At 49.4% G+C, this 18,453-nt stretch overlaps 1 protein-coding gene across 1 annotated transcript in view; it reads left to right on the top strand.

The window, feature by feature from the left end:
- The first annotated feature begins 3,014 nt into the window (after positions 1 to 3,014).
- Positions 3,015 to 18,453, top strand: part of DENND2A (DENN domain containing 2A) — a 97,243-nt gene continuing 81,804 nt past the window's right edge. Inside the window, exon 1 of the mRNA XM_068972305.1 lies at positions 3,015 to 3,051. The gene's annotated coding sequence lies outside the window, so the exon portion shown is untranslated. The remainder of the gene's footprint in view (positions 3,052 to 18,453) is intronic.

Below are 18,453 nucleotides of genomic sequence, written 5' to 3'. Positions count from 1 at the left end.
TGGGCCTGCAAGGAGATCCAGCCAGTCAATCATAAAGGAAATCAACCCTGAATATTCATTGGAAGGACTGATGTTGAAGCTCCAATACACTGGCCACTTGATGCGAAGAGCCGACTCACTGGCAAAGACCCTGCTGCTGGGAAAGATTGAGGAGAGCGGGAGGCAACACAGGATGAGATGGTTGGATGGCATCACCGACTCAATGGACGTGAGTTTGAGCAAAGTCCAGGAGACAATGTAGGACAGAGAAGCCTGGCGTGCTGCAGTCCATGAGGTCGCAAAAAATCGGACACCACTTAGCCGCAGAACCACCACCAAAAACAAACAGGAGCTGAGGGAGAGTGCCCCCCCATGGGCCAGGCCTGGTACTACAACCTTTACTTGAAGATCTGCTTTAATTCCCACAATACCCTGCGGTGGGTACACCTGCTATTTCCAGCGCGCAGTTGAAGAGGCTGCCAGTTAGAGAGGCCAAGCAGCCTGCTCCAGAGCCAAATTTGGCCGTCTGTCCCAGAGTCCGTACTCTTCAACAGGATGTTGAAGGAAGAGGAAGGCAGGGATAAGAGATGGTCTGTTGTAACTTGTGGCTGCTCTAGGTGGAGAAAGCAGGATTCAAGTTCAAGAAAAATGAACTCCATTCCCCCTCCTCCCATCAGTACCTTTCCAGACTGAAGCCAGGCACTACCTCCAGCTCCAAGCCTATTCTCCAATGTGGGGAAAATTTGAGGACAGTCAGGGCGACCAGGGAGAAGAGAGGACTGCTGAGAGGGTCTTCCAAGTTCTAAGGCACACCTCCCTGCCAATCCCTTGGAGGGCTACCCTGCCCCCTGGAGCTGGAGAGCCAGGACTGGAGAGGGACCAGGGGGAACATCAAACTGGGGAAAGCTCCAGGGAGCCAGCTGGGACGGGAGCACATAGGAAAGGAGGGCTATGGTGTCAGGGTCAACCATGGGATGGCCCAGGGATGCGAGCAGCCAGCCCTAAGGAGCCGCGGGGTTAGGGGCTGTGACAGGCAGGCAGGAAAGAAACTTGCAACACATAGGCCCCAACATGACTCATCAGAGTCTGACCTGATGAGCTAAGGCAGGGAAATTTTTCTAAAACAAGTTAGTGTCCAGAACTCAATGATGAAGGAGCAGACCAAGGAGTGGTGGCCTGCCATCAGGGGACACCATAAGGGGCTCCCTGGCCTCCTCTCTGATTGCCCCCCTTGAAATGTGACTGGCGGTTTGAAAGCCATAACCCTGAAGGTGACTGACCTGTTCTGTGCAGTGGTTTGGGGGAGCCCCCTGGGGGACCTCTCAGGTCAATTATTCTCCATTTGCTCTTTTCTCCACTTTGCCAGTTTGCCTCATGATATCCCAGGACTGCGGAGTCAAGAAGCCAAGTCTCTGATCTTTTTTTGTGAAGTGAAAACTTACTGAATGATGCTTTAGCAAACAAAACAATAAATGCTTACACTTAAAAAAAATACTGCTTACACTTTGCAAATTTGTATTGGGAAAGTTAACCGTGTTTAGGACTTCCTGGTAGTCCAGTGGTTAAGACTCCACATCTTCCACTGCAAGGGGCCTGGGTTCAATCCCTGGTCAAGGAAGTTCGGCATCAAGGAAGTTCCACATTCCATACAGGCGTGTTTAACGTGTTTAGTTGAAATGGGTATGGTATGGTGGAGTTTGGGGAGATTTAAGGAAGTCTACAAAAGCTTCAAAGATCTTGTAGAATGAGCAAACCTCTCAGCAAAGGAGGAGACAGCTTTTCCATCTTTGTAACTGTGATATCTGAATAAGCCCCTCAGACCTCAGGTCCTCTGTCTATAGGAACTGCCTGGGCGGTATGTAATGTTCCCCACTTTCTACAATCCTTTATTTTCTCTTTCCCCTCTCTCTTGCACACCTCTTTTCTGAATTCATAGGCTAAGCCTCTCTTTCCCTTCTCTTGCCTTGCTTAAGCTTTAGTCCCGCCTTTTAGGAACCCGTGGACTGAAGACAAGAATGACTTTCCTGGGAGATAGAGATGGGCGTGGAGCCTTCCCCCACACCCACAAGTCACACTGCCAGCTCCATCTCCCTTTCAGCAGGGAACTCCTGCTCATCAACTTTCCGCGGTCCTGGCACGGCCCGCAGCATCAACTGCCCACAGCATTTTCACGTGGACTTCTTTGGCAGTTCTAAATCAAAATCAAAAGATCAAGTTTTGTCCCCTGATCTTTTGTCCTCTGCGAGCGGTGGCAGCAGGCGCCATAAAGTCGCTTTTCCTCTAGGAAGCTTTTCCTGACACCCACCCCACCCCCACCCGCTACGCGCGCCGGGTTCGGAGTCTCGTGCCCCGCGCTCAGGGGCCCTGGGCTTTCTCGGTCAGCGTCTCGGTACAGACGGACTTGGAGCTGCAGAGCCAAGGGTGGCGGCTGACTCTGCCTCGGACGTCCCACCCCTAGTCCTGCGCCCGAACCCCAGTCGGCGCTCCCACCAACGCGTTACAACGACTGGAGTGAACTGAGAGCAGGGAGTGTCGCGGCCACTCCGCAGCATCTCCGTCTCAAGGGCTCAGCGCCCGGCTGAGTGCTGAGCGCGAATAAACCCCCGGCCGGGTGGAGACGCAGCCGGCCACTCGGTGGTCTCCAGCAAAGAAAGGGTTAAGCCGCCATCTCCTCCCCCCACCTCCCCACCCCCAAAAAAAAGGGCGAGGGGAAGAGTCCAGCAGAAGGTCCTGTTTACGGGAGCCGCTCTAGGGTCCGCGCTGCCCTGGGAGAGGCGTTGCCGTGGCAACGGGCCGGGCGCCCGCCAGCTGCGGGTGAGCTCACCGAGCGCCGGCGGGCGGGGGGCGGCCCGGCGCAGAGCCGCCGCCGCCAGAGGAAGGGGCCGCCCTCCACTCGCCCACGGCGGCCAGGCGGCGGGCACGCGAGCGCGAGGCGCGGGGAGAGGCCCGGCCGACAAGAGCGCGGGGGACTGCGGGCCATGGCGCCCCGGGCCCCCGCCGCGCGCCGCCCCCGCCCGCCCGAGCGCCCCCGAGCTGCGCCTCGGAGCCCGCGGAGCCGCGGCCAGCCAGGAGGTAGGGCCGGGCCGGGGGACGCTGGAGGGGACGCGTGGGGAAGGGGCGATCGAGGAGCGGACGCGCGGTGCAAGGGGTTTTGGCGGGGGGGCGGGAGAAAGACTACGGCCGGAGCTGCCTCGACCCGGAGCGGTGAAGTGGCTCTCTGCAGACCAAAGACGGGGTTTCCCGCGTGCGGACGTGGGGACAGAGGCGCTGCAGCCGGATCTGCGGGACTAGAGCAAAGTGTTGTCCGGACGTCCTTCCGGGAGCTCCCGAGGCCGTGGTCCCGCGCCCGGGGAACCAGCCGAAACCGGGCAGAGCCCCCGCCCTCCGCCGAGCTGAATCCCAGGGGCGTGAGTGTGTGTGTGTGTGTGTGTGTTTAGCAAGAACCGGGAAAAGCTGAGCAGCCAGACCTCTCGCCGCTCTCCACTGTGGTCAGACTTTTTGCAGTGTTGAGAAAGCAGAAAGGTGAAGATGATTGCATGATCTTATTTCTCCCGCTTTCCCCCTCAGGATGGGGTTGGCAGCAGATGGAATCCAGGGGGAGTCTCTTAACACAGGATAGAAGGATATTTAGAAGGATCATAGGGAACTGGATTCAAACCATAGCAGAGAGCCAGACCTCAGCGGAGGAATCCTGTCCTGGAGGGCATTGGGTGGGGAAACTGGACGTTGCCCTCCAGGGCCAGAGATTGGGGCAGGGGTAGGGCACTGTCTTTGTTTTTAACCAGCTGCTTCCCAATGGCTCAGTGGTAAGGAATCCGCCTGCCAATTCAGGAGACTCGGGTTCGATCCCTGGGTGGGGAAGATCCCCTGGAGAAGGAAATGGGAAACTATTGCAGTATTCTCGCCGTGGGCATCCCATGGACAGAGGAGCCTGGCGGGCCACGGTCCATGGGGTCACAGAGTCAGACAGGCCCCAGCAACTAAAACAGCAAGTTGGGGAAGGAGCCGGGGGACTTTTAGCTGGTGCTGAGATACACTTTAGGACTATGACTTCTCTAAGGTTCTAGATGTCCCAGTGCAATAATGGCCCCAGAGTTGTAATAGGCACTACAGTAATTCTGTTATTAAACTTACACCTGCGGTGGTTACTACATAAGAGAAAAGAACAATATCCTTTCTGCTTGCCAGTCATCAAGTATCAAACACACCAGAGGAGTGAAGCAGAAGCGTCTTTGGGGTGGGCTGCCTACAATGAGCAGAATTCTACAAGAAGTCAAGGGCAGAGAGTAACTTTTCTTAGGAAAGGCAGTGAAAAGGCTGGCCTTCTTTCAGTCCTTTCATTCTGGAAGATTAGAACTCTGCTTCCCTGGTGGCTCAGATGGTAAAGAATCTACCTGCAATATGGGTGACCCGGATTTATTCCCTGGGTCAGGAAGATCCCCGAGAAAAGGGAATGGCTACCCATTCCAGTATCCTTGCCTGGGGAATCCCATGGACAGAGAAGCCTGGTGGGCTACAGTCCATGGGGTCACAAAGAGTCGGACACGACTGAGCGACTAACACTTTCCCTTCTTTTCCCTTTCCCTGTGTTGTGTATTCATTCACTTAGCAACTCTAAGCGCTCGGCTAAGGGCATAAGGTATCTGCCTTCCTTCCAGGCGCTTACCATCCTAGCTGGGTAGTCAGACAAAAGACTAAATCCAGTTGGCATCTGGCCTCGCCGTGAGTGCTGTGTCCTCGGGGAACCCAGAGCAGGGACACCCACAGAGTAGGTAAGGCCAGGCTGAGCCCTGAAAACCTCTTCACCAACAAAGCAAAAGCAGAGAGGGTTGTTTCAGGCTGAGGGAACAGCCTGTGCAGTGTCACCAAGGGGGAGGGCGAGGAAGAGGCAAATGTGGGGAGAATTCATGGTTGTAATTCCCAGAGGGAAGAAGGATCTCCCTGAAGCAGGAGCCAGATCACTCTGTATTCTAGAAAGTTCACTCTGCTTACTGGCTGGAGGCTCAGAGAGGAGGAGACAGAGGCCTTGCAGCACCCAGGCTGCAGTTACTGACCCGCAGGGTGACGGCAGTGGTGACGTGGATGGAAAGAGCCAAGAGATAAAGAGGTGGGACCTGGTGGCAGACGTGGGGACATGGTCAGATGACTTAGACGAGAACTAAATGCAGAGACGCTCAGGAGAAAACAGAGCAAAGCAAAAGGAATGGAGATTTTGAATGGCCTGTATTTAGCAGATTACAACACTTGGACAATGAATTTGGCTCGGAATTCTCTGGCAGCTTAGAGACAAACAAAAATACTCTGGATTGCACAGTTTGGGATTTTGGACAAGAGAAAGCATACAAATTCATTTTCAGGACAAATTTTTTCCTGGAATTGAACTCAACTGGGAATTTGTCATGTGAAAGTTTGTGTAAAGACTAAAGAGTAACAGAGGAAAAGAAAAAACAACCTTCACTGTCAGTGTTACAAAAGATGGGAAGATAAATCTCCACATAACCATTTTCCTATACCATCTTCCTGTTATGACTTGAGGACATACTGCATTGTGGGCAGTGGCGACGTAGGGCAGTGCGGGCCCAGGGAATCCTATGGAGGAGCCGTGGGCTCTCCAGTGGAGGAAGAGATGATACTTACTCTGATGAATGTAGCGAGTACAGCATCCCAGTGCCCAGCTATGAAGGGGGAAGCAGGAAAATCCCGGTATAGCCCATAGGCAGGTGGGCTAAGATTGGTCTGGAGAAGGAACCTGGTAAGGCAGAGTGTTGGGAAGATTGGCATCGGAAATCCTGACCAAAGAGAAACAGTGAAAGGAGCATTTGAGGATCCCGTTCAGCTGGGTAAGTCCAGTTCCCCTAGTTGTCCAGGGCTTTGTGCCCTCCGACCTAATGTTAAGGCTGCTCCTAGGGGTGGGGGAAAGGGTGGGGCTCAAGACACCGGAGATCCACTCTGCTGAGGTCAGGGAGGGCAGGAAAACTGTTCACTGCAACATAAGGAATGTTGCAGAGGAACGGGGGTGTGAGCTGAGTAGTTCTGCACTCAGCCGCTCATCTGGCCAGGCCCTTCCTATTGGTTTCTGCAGAAGGGTGAATCTGCAGAATCTATGTCAATGCATTCTTAACGTGCCCGCCAAAGTTTAAAGCACTGCTTGCCCACTGTAGAAGTCTTAAATTGAGTAGATAATTTAACGACAGGGTAATGATAATCTACCCCATCTGCCCTCCCATCACAATTCTTAGCATTTTAAACTCAGGGTACACATTAGAATACACGTTTAAATGCTGAGGGGAGACATTTTTTAAACAACTGATGCCTAGGCCCCGCTCCAGACCAAGTCAATAAAAATTTCTAAGAACAGACCCTGGGTATCAGTATTTTTAAAAGGTCCCAGGTGATTTTAAGGTCCTTCCATGGTTGAGTGAGGTTGCTTTTAGCCATCACCTAGAGGGCTCATCACCAGAGGGGACTGAAATCACAGATTCTGAAAGCAAAGACCTTGTAGAATTTAAAATTTGGAAGCCTGTTGCTTACAATGAAATCAGCTGGCTAGTCAGCCTTCACCATCAAGATCTAAAGCCACCTTGAACAGATACAGGTAAGAAGGCTAGTATGTATATGTGTATAAAGTACTTTTTAACAAAAAGTCTAAAAGCATAATCACAGGCCTTCTACAGTTAGGTCTGCTTGGTCTAATACTATTGGATGCAGTGCCTCACCTTAGCCAAAACCGAAAAACCTTGGTACCTTTCTCTCTCTGCCTGGGACCCATATAGGTCTGTCTGTCTTGATTTCTGAGCCTCTAAGCTGTGGATTCTTTATACTTCCCTCCTGATATTCAAGTATATGTGTTCTCCGACCTCTGTCTTCTAGATTGGAGAGAAGCTGGGAGAAGTAGCTTGCCATTTAACATGCATAAAGTCTCAGTCAAAAGGAAAGAATCTCTAAGAGCTGAATTTCAGTAACTATCATAGGATAATAGGAGTAGTATTTTGAGGCTCAATGGCTTTCCCCAAAACCCTGAAGTATAGCTTGCAAGCAGTTGCTTCTTTGGCTGAGGGCAAAGTTGACTCAGCCTCCCCCACACTCTCTGGAACCTGCCCCCTTTATTTTGCTTCCTGGAGGTCCATGGACGGTCTGACAGTTACTCAAGAGTGACAGAGACCCCTGCTTGGGCCTGTGTCATGCCCAGTATCCTGGTCCTAGGCGTGGTCCCTTCTTCCTCCACCGGAACCAGACAGCTGCCACAGGCACCTGGGCTCTCTGAAACCCCTGCACTGGTCTCCCAGCTGAGGGACTCAGACACAGCGGCCCCTTTAATGATGGGAGGCGAGTCAGTGCTGGAACTGGAGTGAGTGAGTGACTCCGTTCTTTGACTCAGTTCTCTACATTTGGCCCCAAAAGCAGGGAAGCCAGAGTCAGTGCATCCTTGACCCTTGTGTTAAAATCATTGTCCGATTTGGGCAAAAATTAATCCCAGCTCAGTTTGCCTAGAAGTTAAGCCCTTTGCCAACGGGAGCCCAGAATTGGCTTCCCTTTGACACATTCATCCTTGGCCTGTGGTCAGCTGAAAGAGGGATGAGTCTGAGACCCCATTTTCCAACTGGCTGTACTACTAACAGTCAAGTTATGGTTCCTTCCCAACGCTCCCCACTCCCCGAGCCTTAGAGAAGGAAAGGGTGAGTCACCCTTGCAGGAAGCTTAGGGAAGAGGACCTGCATTGTATTGGGGAACCTGAGGATCCATGCTTTGCTTCAGCAGGACAGGAGGGCAGGACTATGGTAAGAGCTTGCATACCTTATCAGGAGGGCTGTCAGACCAGTTCAAGCAGAGTAGCAAACACATTTCCTTTTTTATTTTCTTTAAAAGTGTACTTTAAAACTTTCAGATTGAGGATTTCCCTGGGGGTCCAGTGGTTGTGACTCTGTGCTTCCAATGCAGGGACACGGGTTGGATCCCTGGTCAGGGAACTGAGATCCCACCTGCCGCATGGTGTGGCCAAAATTTTTTTTTTTTTTTAGAAGTAAAACTTTAAGATTACTTTTATATACACATGTATGTATTTATATGTAAACTATAAAAACTATCCTTATTATAAAATATTTAAGTGCTGGTCTCTCAGTCGTGTCCGACTCTTTGGGACACCATGGACTAAAGCCTGCGAGGGTCTTCTGTCCGTGGGATTTCCCAGGCAAGAATATTGAAGTGGGTTGCCATTTCCTTCTCCAGGGGATCTTCCCCACCCAGGGATTGAACGCAGGTCTCCTGCATTGCAGGTGGATCGTTTACCAGCTGAGCCATCAGGGAAGCCCCCAAGCAATACATAAAAAGGACAGCTGCTGTCCATGGGGTTGCAAAGAGCTGGACATGACTTAGCAACTGAACAACAACAAAAAGAACACAGTGAAAATTTTCCCCATCCTACTCCTTTCTCAGAGGTGATCACTATTTGGTATGTATATTAAATCCCCCTAGACTTCTTTTCTTTACATGTAATGTATTATGTTTGTTTGTTAGAAAAGTGGAATAACTAAACAGTATTATGTGAGAACAATTCCATGTGGGACATAACATAGTCCTTTCCTTCCTAAGAGCTACCTAGTCTTCTTTTGTATGAGTTGACTTTATTTCTTTAACACATTGTCTATTGATGAGTAATTAGTTGCTTCTGATTTTAGCTGCTGTAAATACTCTCCAGCACCTGTTCCAACATTTCTGTATATAAATTCCCAGAGGTGGAATTGCTAAATTAAAAGATTTCAAAGCCAAACGTATATTGAATATATCCATGCCCAGTGATGGATATTTTAATGAAATGAGATTCTTTTTTTTTTAATTTATTTATTTTTTAAGTGAAAGTTGTTTGGTTGTGTCCGACTCTTTGCGACCCCATGGACTATTCAGTCCATGGAATTCTCCAGGCCAGAATACAGGAGTGGATAGCCTTTCCTTTCTCCAGAGGATCTTCCCAACCCAGGGATCGAACCCAGGTCTCCTGCATTGCAGGTGGATTCTTTACCAGCTGAGCCACCAGGGAAGCCTAATTTATTTTTTAATTGAAGGATAATTGCTTTACAGAATTTTGTTTTCTATCAAACATCCACATGAATCAGCCATAGGTATACATGTATCCCCTCCCTCTTGAACCTCCCTCCCATCTCACCCCTCTAGGTTGATACAGAGCCCCTGTTTGAGTTTCCTGAGACATACAGCAAATTCCCATTGGCTATTTTACGTATGATAATGTAAGTTTCCATGTTACTCTCTCCATACATCTCACCCTCTTCTCCCGTCTCCCTATGTCCATAGGTCTGTTCTCTATGTCTGTTTCTCCATTGCTGCCCTGCAGATAAATTCTTTGGTACCATCTTTCTAGAGTCCATATATATATGTTAGTATATGATATTTATTTTTCTCTTTATGACTTACTTCACTCTATATAATAGGCTCTAGGTTCATCCGCCTCATTAAAAATGTCTCAAATGCATTCCTTTTTATGGCTGAGTAATATTCCATTGTATATATGTATAAAATGAGATTTTGATACTCAGTTTTTGAAAAAATTGTAAAATAGTATTACCTCTCTCACCCTTATTCCTCACTGAATTTACTATGAATTTCTATTTAAGTTAGATATTGTGTGGTACATTCATAGAGGCAATCCATTATTTTGAGTTTTGTCAAAATTTTCAAGGCAACATATTGAAACTAGAGTTTCTAAGAGTTTTTCCATGGCTTATAGCTCGTCATCCAACAAATTGTCCAATATTGTCTCTTGCTGTTGGTTTGTGTTCCGAAAATCTTGATCTCATATAACCGCGAGTTCACATAATTGTGTAGGCTGAAACCTAGAATGGGCAGAGTGGGTTACACATAAGAGCCAGCCCAGGGAAATAATTCTCTATCATGTTGTCGTCGTTCAGTCACTAAGTCATGTCGGATTCTTTGTGACCCCATGGACTGCAGCACACCAGGCTCCCTTGTCCTTCACTGTCTCCTGGAATTTGCTCAAATTCATGTCCACTGAGTCAGTGATGCCATCCAACCACCTCATCCTCTGCCACCTCCTTCTCCTCCTGTCCTCAATCTTTCCCAGCATCAGGGTCTTTACCAGTGGGTTGGCTCTTCACATCAGGTGGCCAAAGTATTGGAGCTTCAGGATCAGTCCTTCCAATGAATATTCAGGGTTGGTTTCCTTTAGGATTGACTGGTTTGATCTCCTGTAGTCCAGGGGACTCTCAAGAGTCTTCTCCAGCACCACAGTTTGAAAGCATCAGTTCTTTGGTGCTCAGCCTTCTTTATGGCCCAACTTTCGCATCCACACATGACTACTGGAAAAAACCATAGCTTTGACTATATGGACCTTTGTTGGCAAAGTGATGTCTCTGCTTTTTAATCCTGTTTGTCTATGTCATAAGGGTTGGACTTGATTTAGCCCTAAGTTCTTTGCAAATCCACTTTGTACAACAGATAGGGTAACTATATATACAAAGTGGGACACTTGGAAAGTAAAAAAGGAGCACTAAAGATAAATTGTTTGTTTGTTTTATTTAAACACACTTCATTTTTCCTTAAAGTACTTGTGAAAGTATTTACTTGAAAGGGAAAAGGACAGTATCAAATTTTAAATATAAAAATAATTCTTATAGTAGAATTGGTAATATCTAAGGATATGATCTACCACGTTGGCTGGATTGGTATATATTGTTTTCTACTTGTTTCTTGCTATTTTGCCATTAACAAACAAAAAAATAAATTGTTAATTGCTATACAGCCAGCCAGTCTGTCCTGGGAGCGTCCCTGCCAACTGCCAGCTGGCAAAGGGCTGGACATGCCAATCCATTCTTCCTGCAGGCCTAAGTGTACCGACCCAGGGACATGATTTTGTGTCATCCCTCTGCCCCCCAGCTTTTCTTAACTGCCCCCTAGAGTAGATACCTGAGTGCAGGGAAGGAGGAGGGGTCCGGTGGCTCACCCAGTGCTGCGTGTCAACTGCTTCCCACTATCCGAGTCAGAGAGGATGGGTACCACTGTCCCTACTTCCCACAGCTCACTGTGGAAGAAAATACAGTTGCCTTTTCCCAGCAGATTGGGACCATTAAAGCAAAACATTCTATAATTTTATGTGCGCTTCTCACGTCCCGGGGAAATACAGACTCAACCTCCCAGATGACCGAGCAGAGGTATTTGTGGGAAATTGTGCCACAAATCAGGATTAAAACTGGCCTTGCATGGTCAGGAGAGAAGTTCTGGGGGAGAAACCACAGAGCACTGATTTGGTTACTGGGCGGGAGCGCTGGGGCAGCCTGAGACGTAGAACCTGCTTCCCTGCAGATGGAGTGGGACCATCTCTCAGGCACAGACTTGGTCAGGGCGGCAGCTGGGAAGACACGGACCGCCAAAGCAGCCTGCCCGGGGCACTGGGCTTCTCCCAGCACAGTGTCTCTAGCTCGCTGCAGGTCCAGAGGGATTTCTCCACTCGCTGCTCTGAGCTGGAGGTGGGAGTCATTCAGATGTGAAATGAAGTGTGTGGTCAGCCAGCCCCACATACAAATCCCTGGCCGCCTGACATCCCTTTCCATCTGGTCCGTTTCATCGTCTGTGTCTGTGACAATCAATAAACACACACAGCTCCCAGGACATCAAACAGGGACCAGTGCTCTGTTTACCCACCAGTTGAACTGATGCATCTAACAGGATAGAAAAACATCAGAGAGGAGGGGCTCCTTGATGCTTCCCCAAGTGATGAGACTTGGCGATTCCGGCACTGCAGAGACAGAGTCAAGAGAGGTTCCTGTTCCAGGCTCTCCTTTCACCTGCACTCAGGGAATCCAAGATCCTTGACCTGGGACAGAGGGAAGAGTTACAGGGAAAAGAGTCAGAGTGCTTCTAGACACATACACAGCCTGGGTTCAGGCTGCCTGCTGACTGGAGAACAAGAGAGGAAGAAGGCTGCTTTCAGGATGAGGAGACACAGCACCTGCCTGAGCCCCCAGGGCAGGACCGCAAGCTCCTCCTCACGTCCCTGAGATCTGGCCTCCATCCCCGACTGTCTGCGGAGACTTCATCCCGTTACTGATTGTGAGGCCACTGTACAGCTAGTTCACTGTTCTCGGTTTCTGAGCTTCCTAACATGACTTCCTAACGTGACTTGCCTGACCCAGGTCATGGTCGATATAACATTGCTCTGGTGACATGTCTGCACCACTTGTCAAAAGGCTGAAATGCTTCTCTGAATAGTCACTTCTGGTGTCCCACCATTTTGGGACCCCCACGACCAGATCCAGCCATGAAAGGGTCAACATAAAGCCCTGGTGATTGGCTGGGGCCCAAGCCCCTTTTGTGAAGCATTTTGAATAATGCCTCCTCCCCTGAGACACCACACCATCTGGGTTATGCTAATTGTCTCTGGAGATGATCCGATCTCCTTTGCTGATTCCTTTTCTTCTCATTCAACAAACATTCATGCCGCACCCACAGAACACCAAGATCTGGTCCAAATAGACATTGTGGAGGAATAAAAAGAAGCCCAAGGCAGGTGTTGCGCCATCAGACCTCTCTGTCCAGTTGGAAGACCCAGATGAAGAAACATGGTAAAGAGCTCAGTCAAGAGAGAGTCCCCCCCACACCTCCGTTCCTCACTCTCTTCTTTGGCCTCACATCCCCCCGGGGAGAGCTTGTCCACGCTCACGGGTTCTTCGGCTGCATCCCCAGTTCTTCTCCACCCCCCGGCCCCCAGGCTTGTTCTCTCACCAGGCTCTAAGATCTCTACCTCTGGCTGCTTGATCTGTTTGTTCCTCTTGAGTATATCCATTCATATCTCCCATCATGTGCATGCTTGCTCACTCAGTTGTGTCTGACTCCGTGTGACCCTGTGGACTGCAGTCTTCTAGGCTGCCCTGTCCATGGGATTCTCCAGGCAAGAATACTGGAGTAGGTTGCCATTTCCTACTCTAGGGGATCTTCCCCACCCAGGGATTGAACCCGCATCTCCTGCATTGGCAGGCAGACTCTTGACCACTGAGCCACCTGGGAAGCCCCGTCTATCATGTATCCTGTTTATATCCTGTGGAAAGCAAACCATACCTCTGCTTTCTGATTCCAGAACGTCTCCAAGTCTATCTGCCAGTCCTTCCATCCTCCTCTCCGTGTTTCTGCATGTCCCAGAGCAGCCGTCCCACCATCAGTCTCATGTCCAGGGCGGGACATACTGTCCCCTTTCTTCATGCTCTTGCCTCACCTGAAAGACTCTCCCAACTAGGCCAAAGGGCCACCAGGTTCTACGTCTTCTCTGAAGCAGTCCGTGACCCCTCTGACTCTCATTGCCTGCCCACTTCTAAATTCCTCCAGTTATATTTCTTTCATAACATTTACCATGGTGGTTTGAATTTAGTCCCTAAACCCCTCTCACATTGTGGCTTTTGTTAAACATGTTGTCAGGCATCCCCTAGACATTTAAACTAATCTTTTGGTGTTGAAAGGTTGTAATCTTTCATTGCCATTGGTTAATTGGGTTTGCATCTTTTATCCCTAGCTCTAGGGCAGGGACCATTCCTACAGGTGTGTATTTCCCAGCAGCACCTCATGTGCTCAGCTCCTTGATTGATCTTGTGGATTAATTTCAAACCCATCCATGCTGGCTCAGATTAGTTAAATAAAAATTGCCCATATCTCAAAACTTAGCTAAATAAAACAGAGCACATTCCCCGGCATGACACAACTTCTGAGTACAAAACACCACACATAGATAGTAAACAAACAAAACTGGAGCCTCAGGTTACAGGGAGCCAGAAAACGAGGGACCGGAGCGGAGTCCAGGCGAGCAGGCCATGCTGATGGGGTGGGTTCCTCCTAACTTTCACTTCTGGCTTCGAGGCTGAGCCCTGGCTTTAATGAATAGGGAAGGGGGTCAGCTCCTTTTCCAATTTCAAAACCAGTTTTTGCAGATTACACTGTGACAGTAAAGGTATGTTTGAGAGGTTTTACAGGTTTACCACATTTGCAAACAATTGAGGCTGGTCTGCAGGCAACTCAGATGGTACAGAAACTGCCTGCAATGCAGGAGACCCGGGTTCAATTCCTAGGTTGTGGAAGATCCCTTGGAGAAGGGAATAGCTCCCCACTCCAGTATTCTTGCCTGGAGAATTCCATGGACAGAGGAGCCTGGTGAACTACAGTCCATGGGGTCTCGGAGAGTCAGACACAACTGAGTGACTAACACTTTCTGCAGCCCTGCAGATAAGTTTAGGAGGTTGTATTAGTATTGTCATTATTAATATCAATATCATAACAAAGTCCTATATTTTTACGTGTATTATTTGGCAGGATTAAGTTCCGTTCATAACAACAGAAGCTGTGTTGAGCTTCTCACAGGACACGCGCTGTGCCCACTGTTTTCCAGGTGCCATCTTGGGTAAGCCTTTCAAAGCAGGAGCTGTTCCTGTCACTTTATAGCAGAGAGAACCAAGGCTGAGCAAAATAACTGGCCCGAATCCCATGACTCTCAAGCAGCAGAGCTGGAGTTTGAATCTGGGGCTGTGTGCTTCCAAACCCTTCGCTTTTAACCCCCACAATACACCATCTTTCAAGCTCCTTCCCAAAACTGGGAGTGGGATGGGAGCGGTCCCAGCCCCCAGCTCCCTGGGCTCGAGGAGCCATGGTGCCGGCCCCAGCAAAGGGGATGGGAGATGACGTCTCCCTCCAAGATTGCTGCCTTTTGTCCAAATGTGCTGGCCAGGAGCCAGGCTGGAAACTCTCTGCTCATGGAAAGAAAGAGAACAGAAGCCAGCAAAAAGAGGGTGGGAAAGGGTCTGAGGGGGGAGGAAGGGAAGAGGAGGGCCGGAAGGCGCGAGGGAGAGGAGGTGGGGAGTGAGGCGTTTGGGGCAGCACAGCTGCAGCCGGGGAGGGCTGCCGGAAGGAGATAGAGCATGGCCTTCTGTGCATCCCCTCCAAGTGGCTACTTCTGGTGTGGTGTGAGCGGCCAGGTACCCAGGGGCCACGACGCAGGACAGATCCCACCAAGGGCCCTCCTCCCCACCTCAGTACCACTATTGATCAATGCATGAGTGATAGTTGCTCAGTCATGTCCAACTCTTTGCGGCCCCATGGACTGCATCCTGCCAGCCTCCTCTGTCCATGGAATTCTCCAGGCAAGAATACTGGAGTGGGTTGCCACGCCCTCCAGGAGATCTTCCCCACCCAGGGATCAAACCCAGGTCTCCCACATTGCAGGTGATTTCTGTACTGTCTGAGCCACCAGGGAAGCCCCAGTATCAGTGAGGCCAGATTAAAATAAACATGAAGAAACCCTTCAGAGGGAAAAATAAATCCCAAAATGGCAGCCCAAGGGCTCCCTCTGGAAATGGACAGGATGGCCAGGCAGTGCCCTGGGGCCAGGGTGTGCTGGGAGAGGAGGAGGGGTTGAATAAAACCCAATCAAAACAATTCCCTGAGTAGCTAGTCTGTATCCAGGAAGGGAAGGCCTGTAACCTGCCCCCAAAGCTCTTGACTTGGTATTAGGCACCTGGACTTGAATCTGACAACCTGGATTCATTTGGCATCCATGTGGCCTTGGGGAAAGTTCATCTCTCCAGGCCTTGCTTACCACATCTGTGAAGGCGAGGCAACTGTAGGGTAGGTGTGAGTAGTCGGTGAAACAATCTGTGTGGAATCTTGCCCAGAAAATAGTCAGTGTTCAATAAGTGTTGTAGTTCAGTCATTGTTGCAGTTTAATCTGAGGTGTCAAACATAACTACCTGAAATCCTAAATCAAACATATAAATAACAATTGGAGCCAACCATGAAAGAGATACCACATGGTTATGCACATTTATTAGGGTTACCAAGTGTAGATAAGTTAAAAAAAATCCAGAGAAATTCAGAGGACAGGGGGAAGAACTTCAGTTTGGGGTTTGGCCAGGGCTAACCCCCGAAAGAAGAAAAGAACGGTATGTAATTTGTAGACCCTGATTCCTCTGGAATAACTTCTCTATAGAAATGTGTGTGAGCTAAAGTCGCTTAGTCATGTCCGACTCTTTGTGACCTCATGGACTGTAGTCCACCAGGCTCTTCAACCATGGGATTCTTCAGGCAAGAATACTAGAATGGGTTGCCATGCCCTCCTCCAGGGGATCTTCCTGACCCAGGGACTGAACCCATGTCTCTTAAGTCTCCTGCATTGGCAGGCTGGTTCTTTACCAGTAGCACCACCTGGGATTTGGGGCTTCCCTTATAGCTCAGTCGGTAAAGAATCTGCCTGCAGTGCAGGATTCGGTTCCTGGGTTAGGAATATCCCCTGGAGAAGGAAATGGCACCCCACTCCAGGTTCGATTCCTGGGTTGGGAAGATCCCCTAGAGAAGGAACCCACTGTAGTATATTTGCCTGGAGAATCCCATGGATAGGAGCCTGGCAGGCTACAGTCCATGGAGTCACAAGAGTCGGATACAACTTAGCGACTAAACCACCACCACTACCTGGGAAGCCCCCTTATAGAAACATGAGTCTATACATTTCTCTGGGGAAGAGAAAGGAGCATGGAGGAGGTGAATGAGTCCCACATGGGAAGATAGGAGCCTTGAGTCCTGTTCTTGCCTCTGCCATCCCCCAGACAGGTGACTGAGGCTAGATGAGCCACAAAATCCTGGCCCACGTTGTGGTCATTTCCAGCCCTTCTTACCTGCTACCATCCTCTGTTCACATTAAGGAGCTTCTGCATCCAGGGGCTTTTCTAGCTGCATTATGTATCTTTATCCCCCCTTTCCTCTTTGAATTTCCACACTAGACTGAGGACTGTAAGAAGCACTGTCATTTGCAGGCTGGGTTCCCAGTGACTGATGGGGGTCACGAGGGGAGAGCTGCTGAGGCCAGGAGGAGGATGTGGAAGGCTGGGTCAACCAGTGCAGGCGTCATTCCCAACAGGGTCCTGGGAGAGGGGCTCAGCATTTCCTGAAGGGAAATGACTCCCATAAATAGACAGAGGGATGGGAAAAGGACTCGTCCGTCCCTTTCCTACTGTCAACTCAGCTCTTCTTCTGGTGTGCAGACAATGCAACCTCTCTAAATGTTTTTCATTCAGATGTGTCCCTGCCAGTGTGTGGGAGCGATGTGAGCTCTGCTTTCTTGTGTACTGTAGATCCAAAAGAACTGAAGAAGGCACACATTCCTTTATTTGTTCATTTACCCACAGTGACCTCTCATTGGTCCATTCCAATGTAAGGCCAGAGTTTTTTCAGTGAGGTTTTATTAGGAAGAAGGAAACTGTAGGCCTTCTGATACCATGTCCTATTTAAAACTTCATCCTAGAGTCCAGCAGATCCTCTTGTATCAATGCTTATAATATGTTGTTCAGGTCCTTAGAAAGATTAGTTCTCATGACATGGCCTTACTAAGGCTTTTATTCCATTATATTAATTATATTGTTATTGTTTTTAATTTGTTTAAAAGTTATTTTACCCATCTGATTTTAAAAAGATGAACTAAGGCTTCAGATGTTCCCAGTACCTTCAGTGATGCATGCCTCCAGGAAGAGGAAGGAACTTCTTGACTCTCCATAGTGTAACAGGAATGATAAGATCACAGCCAACTTCTGTGCCAGGCTGGAGGCAAACCTAATGGGGGTTTTGTTTCCTTGGTAGCTGCAGTTGGCTCAGCTTCAGCCATATGGGTGCATATTCATGTTTAAAACTCACATGCACACTAGCTTTCTTTTTTCGTTTTGGGAAAGTACTTGAACATAGTTTGAACATGACACTGTGTTGGGGGGATTCTTTTGGTTTCTTGAGCAAACAAGGGTATAAAGATATCTTGTGGAACCTGTGGGCAGGAATGCAGCTTGGCCCCAAGAGCGGATTGGACTGAGGGAACGCAGAGCCCTCTTTCTGCGGGTATCATGCTTCTCCTCAACAGCCCAGCTCCCTCTGCTCCTTGGTCTGCAGGGTGAAAATGGCTGCCTCACAGCGCCATGTTTCCGTCTTCTGGCCCCACATATTGACGTAACTCCCTGGCAGCGGAATCTGATTGGCCCGACTTTCAGTTAGGCCTCCTCTAGAGCCAATCAACTGTGGCTGGGGGTGGGATCATCATTCAAACATGGCTGCCCGGGTCCCTGCGGCCTCCGTGGAGGAGGGAAGGGGCGGTTTGCAGGAAAGGGGCTGCTTTGTGAGGTAGGCAAGCACCAGTGAGTGCTTGTGAGATCTACTACCCAGTTATATTTCTGTAACCCTAATGTGTTCATTTGTCTTAACCATTGTACTCATAAGAATCCTGGTTCCTCAGATTCACATGCTACTTTGCTGGAACTAGGGCTTGTGAAGGAGGTAATGGTGTACTAGAGTGAGGGTTTGGGGGCTACACACCTCTCTTAAAAATCCCAGGGATACTATTGCAGCTTCCTAATATGTACCTGGTACATGTTTGCCAGATGCTTAGTGTCTCTCTCCACCCTACCCACTCTTCCTCCCTTCCCCACTCCTCTTCCC

Source organism: Capricornis sumatraensis, chromosome 5, assembly GCF_032405125.1.
Source record: "Capricornis sumatraensis isolate serow.1 chromosome 5, serow.2, whole genome shotgun sequence".
NCBI lineage: Eukaryota > Metazoa > Chordata > Mammalia > Artiodactyla > Bovidae > Capricornis > Capricornis sumatraensis.
This window is presented reverse-complemented; position numbering and strand designations above follow the sequence as displayed.